Raw genomic sequence first — 5,000 nt, forward strand, 5'->3', positions numbered from 1 at the left:
TTGAAAGCAATTATTATTTACTTACCAATACCAACCTACTTTGAGATTCTTTGATTAATCTTAAATATTCACACTGAGGTAAATTATTCTCCATGAAGTGCAAGTTATTAGTAGGTGTAATGCATTGGAAACTACTGATGAAAATCTTAAAGGATACCTGATTTTTCAGGGAAGAATAGTGGAACTCGCTAGACAAATGTATATGTTGTATTATCAGTATTGCAGAAAAAATATACATTTATAAATGTTCAGCATAAAATATGTTCATTTTTTCCTTTCATAAAATGGAATGTTATCAAATCATAGTGTTTTTCACACTACACACTATAATGAGAGCCAACAAAAAAACTAAAAGATATTATCCATCAATTCTTTACAAATACATGCCTATTTGTTAACATTTATCAATAAACCTATAACTACACAACATTATGCCCATATAATTGTAACTAAAAAAACAACAACATTGTAGCACCAGAAAGAACTAATGGAAAGAGGAAGTTGAAACAGAGGTTTTGCATGATTGCATGATTGTACTATATACATTCAAGGTTCTCATTATGGGAAGGAGCCATGATGTTAGCTACTCATTGAGCTTTATAAACTTCCAAAGAATCAATAAATGAAATAGAAGTATCTTTTAAACAAAATATCATATGTACATATAATGTAGCTCCTTCAAATATCTATGGAAGTCACTGGTAATTCAAACTAAAATAACAATTCTGATAAAATTCAAAAGACTTTTGAACTTTATGAAAATCAAAATTGTTTAACATTAAATAACATCACATTTGTTAAATGGAATGGATCTGTTATCAGAGACCAACAGCAAATAGTTTCAATAATTTACAATAGCTTCTTTAGCAAACTCATTGTTAAATCAACTCATATTGTCTTTATGGTACTGGCTCCAGATAAAGTCAAATTTCTAAATAACTGATATACATAACCTGAATTATATACTTAAAAGCAATCTTTCTTACATCCTGTTTCCAAAATGTTCAGTCCCAAACATTTCATATAAAATATATGTTACTTACATTGGCTGAATAAGTTTAAAACAAATACAGATTCCACATCTCCATAAATAACCTGATAAATAAACTTTTTGAATCACAACAACATGGTGGAACACACACACACCCCCCCCCCACCACCCCCACCCCCCCACCCCCACCCCCCCCCCCCCCCCACCCAACCTCCTCCGCATGGCATTCCAATGGCACATATACAGTTTCTACATTGGCACATGATCTAAAAGAATTTTGTAAACAGTGTACTTACAAACAAAGAAAAATGGAAGGACAGTGAGAGAGAGGAGATGGCAAGACTGAACGATACAGATAAAATGGGATTTACCAGTTTGTGAAGCCACATCTGTATATTTCAAAGTTAAAATGAAATTCCAAACATGCTCACATCAAAACTGAAAAAAATACTAATATACCAGATATCCATATCTAGAAAAGGAAGGGTCTTATTTGTTTATTTTACTATAAAAATCACTATTCAAATACAATTTTCTTGTGTAGCTTTAACCACAAATTGGTAATTCACTTATGTGCGCTTATTCAGTAGTGAGAATTTCTTTCATCTAATTCTCATAAATCTTTATGGCCAAACATTTTTGAGAAGTTATTGGGAATTAGCTAAGAGTCAAATACACTACCTAGATCTCATGGTTGGTGACAAAAGCCAAGGCTCCACAGCTCTTTCTCATTTTCATCATAAATGAATAGGTAACAGCAAACATATTATCATCATTACTGTCTTTAGTAGTGACAGTGATACTATTTATCTGTAGTGGATAATAAAAATAAATTGATCTATCAAGAATGATAAAGAATGGTAAATGATAAAGCACTTTTTCTTAGCTAAATACTAATCAGTAAAAAAAATTATATTCACTATGACCACAGTTATCACTATATTCACTGTAGGAGTGGGTTGGTGGTGTTGGTGTTTGCAGGGATGGCAGTGGCAGTATCAAAAGAGGTGAAACTATAGCAGCACATATAACTGAGATATCAAAATGTTCAGTACAAGTAAAGATAAGCTGTGCTGAACAGGTAATATCAGCTAAACAACTAAGAACTCTAAAGAATAGCTTTAAAGGGGTGGTGGGGGTAGTAGTAGAGTAGTATAGTAGTAGAATAGAAGAAGAAGAAGAAGAAGAAGGAGAAGGAGAAGGAGAAGAAGAAGAAGAAGAAGAAGAAGAAGAAGAAGAAGAAGAAGAAGTAGTAGCAGTAGTAGTGATAGTAGTAGTAATAGTAGTAGTAGTAGTAGTAGTAATAGTAGTAGTAGTAGTAGTAGTAGTAGTAGTAGTAGTAGTAGTAGTAGTAGTAGTAGTAGTAGTAGTAGTAGCAGTAGCAGTAGCAGTAGCAGTAGCAGTAGCAGTAGCAGTAGCAGTAGCAGTAGCAGCAGCAGCAGTAGCAGTAGCAATAGCAGCAGCAGTAATTATAGGAACACCCACCCCTGGTTGTAGATTTAAATGTTGTTATTATTGGTGTCGTTATTGAGTAGTTGTAGTAGGATAGTAGTAGTGGTACTAAGGGTGTTATATGAGAGATGACATGCCTCTGGAATATATATATCAAAGACACTCCAGTGACATACTTAGAGCTTACAGCTCTTCCATAACTTTTGTGTCAGAGGGGCCATCTAGAATCAACAACAGATGCGAACATCAAAGCTCTTAGGAAAATTTGGAATGCAAGGAAAATGCGAGACAGAAAACCTCTTCAACAAAGCTCAGACCATACCGTTAAGACTGACCCAGAAAAGGCATACATGAGAAGTAAGCAGACATACCCAGACAGTTGACCAACACAATCAGGGAGAGGAGTATATCACCAGCAATAAAAATGCCATCAGACAGCTTTGATACTGCTACTCTCCTTTTAAATGAAGACCCAATACAGCTCCTCAAAGAAAAATATCCAACCTCAAAAGAAGCCTGTTACAAAAGTTGTATAAAGGGCCTTACACACACCCATTCCCATCATACATGAAAAAATAAATGGGAATAGGGTTTGGAAAAAGGCAACAAGGACAAAAGGGACAGTTAGGCCATCAGGATTCAATGTTAATTTCAAGAAAATAATACTCAGCAAGAATAAAATAGGAGAACAGGCAAACGATCTGTGCTTGCAATTGCGTACTTTGCTTAGTACATAGCTTAAGCACTGTAAAAATCTGGTTGTACTAAATAGAAACCTTGCAGCAGGCCAATGGAAATAGAGAAGTGTGAGGGAGATCACTGAAAAATGTATGGTGAAAGTAATAAACGAAATATCTATAAAAACTTTCAGGAACTTTCAAGTATATTCTGGCCACCACACAAGTGCTACGAGACAAATATTTGGTGAGGAAGAATGTGATGCAGTATTGTTGGTTGAGGTTACCAATGCTCCAAAATATTCAAATCAAATGCTACACCACTGCCCCATATATCAGCAATACATACAACACACCAACAGATCTCTTCATTAGTAATGTTGATATTGGGAAAAGAGAGGCCAAGATCATGTCTGTTGAAAGGACAACATAAGGCAATCCAGTAGTTGATGGCAATGTATGCATTAGGAATGTCAGTCCTCTAAGAAAAAATCAGTTATGACAACACATTAACATCAAACAAGTAGCATACACAAATGGCCTAAAGGGTTCAGGGAAATTTAAAGATATAAAAATGTAGTAAAACCTGGTTCTACAAAAGTCCTCAGAATGGTTACTTCCCAGACACAAAAAAAGTCCTGCCTTATGGTAAACCCAGGCCACCATGGAAAATAACTGCTAGAAGCTCCCCAGAATTCTGAAACAAGTATTTTCAGCACAAAAATAAATGGAAAGAAGAGTTAAAAACCCTATCAAGCATAGCAACAACAGAACCCCATGTAGAGTCTACACAGCATTAAAAATGGACACAAATATCCCTGGACCATCCACATGAGAACAGTCCCAAACATTGCACAGCTGTTTTAACTGTTTGAAGATGCAATTAGATATGTTCATCCCCATTCTTGCAAAAATTAGAAGAGTAATGCTCATGGGACACAATGCCTAGGAAGGATGGGCACATCACAAACCAATTAGCACTTAGAGAATATCAAAACTCTCAAACACTAACTTCAGCATGACAACTCATATTGTATGGAAATATGCAACATGTGAAACTGACTTGACTGAATAAAAGGGAATAAAGTCATGTCTATCAAAAGAGTCCCATGATAAGACATGCAGAACAACTTGCAACAGAAGTTAGAGGTTGCACAGGACAATATCTTGCTAATCAAAACTAAGGGCTCCAGTCTTAACAGATAGGAACTCACTGATACTATGGCCCTTCGGTATGGTTGGTCAGTGGAAGGTTTACCTTCCTGCAATGATGTGCAAGAAGGGCCTTTGTCTGCCTTTGTCACGAATTAGTGCGAGTTGTAACAATTTAAATATCAAATACTCAACTTATGAAATAAGGCAAAAGTTTACCTTAACACTGTAAGATTCTGGACATGTGGACAACAAGCTTTCTGCGACATCTGAATCTTCAAACCTTTCAAAAGTGAAATGAAGATGGAAACACTAGGGTGTACTCTAAATGAATTCAATATATAGATCACAGAACTTACACACCATTAGTCTTTATAACTTCAGGAAGAATGGAACCTCATTTACTGCTAAGGTAGCTGTAGTCATGTCACTTTAAAAAAAAAAAGAGAGAAAAAAAAGAGCAGCTATACAATTGCTTGGATGAAGTGTTGCCTATCATTTCCAGTTCTCAGGATCTGCTTTGCTGTGCCGGAGAGAAACACTATCACCAACCATTAACCCAATGATGACGGTGTGTCACACCCGTGTGACATGGCTAAATGCCTGATGACAGGGCGATACACCAGTGTGACGTTCCCGGTGCAATATTGCATATGCCCGGCGTAGGGGGATTTTACTTCTCGCCGGGCCCATTGGGACTGGGTTAAGACTACCTCTCTCAGTGGGAT

This window comes from Penaeus japonicus, unplaced genomic scaffold, assembly GCF_977035675.1.
Source record: "Penaeus japonicus unplaced genomic scaffold, GWHDUDI00000001_assembly GWHDUDI00000022, whole genome shotgun sequence".
In the NCBI taxonomy this organism is placed as follows: Eukaryota; Metazoa; Arthropoda; class Malacostraca; order Decapoda; family Penaeidae; genus Penaeus; species Penaeus japonicus.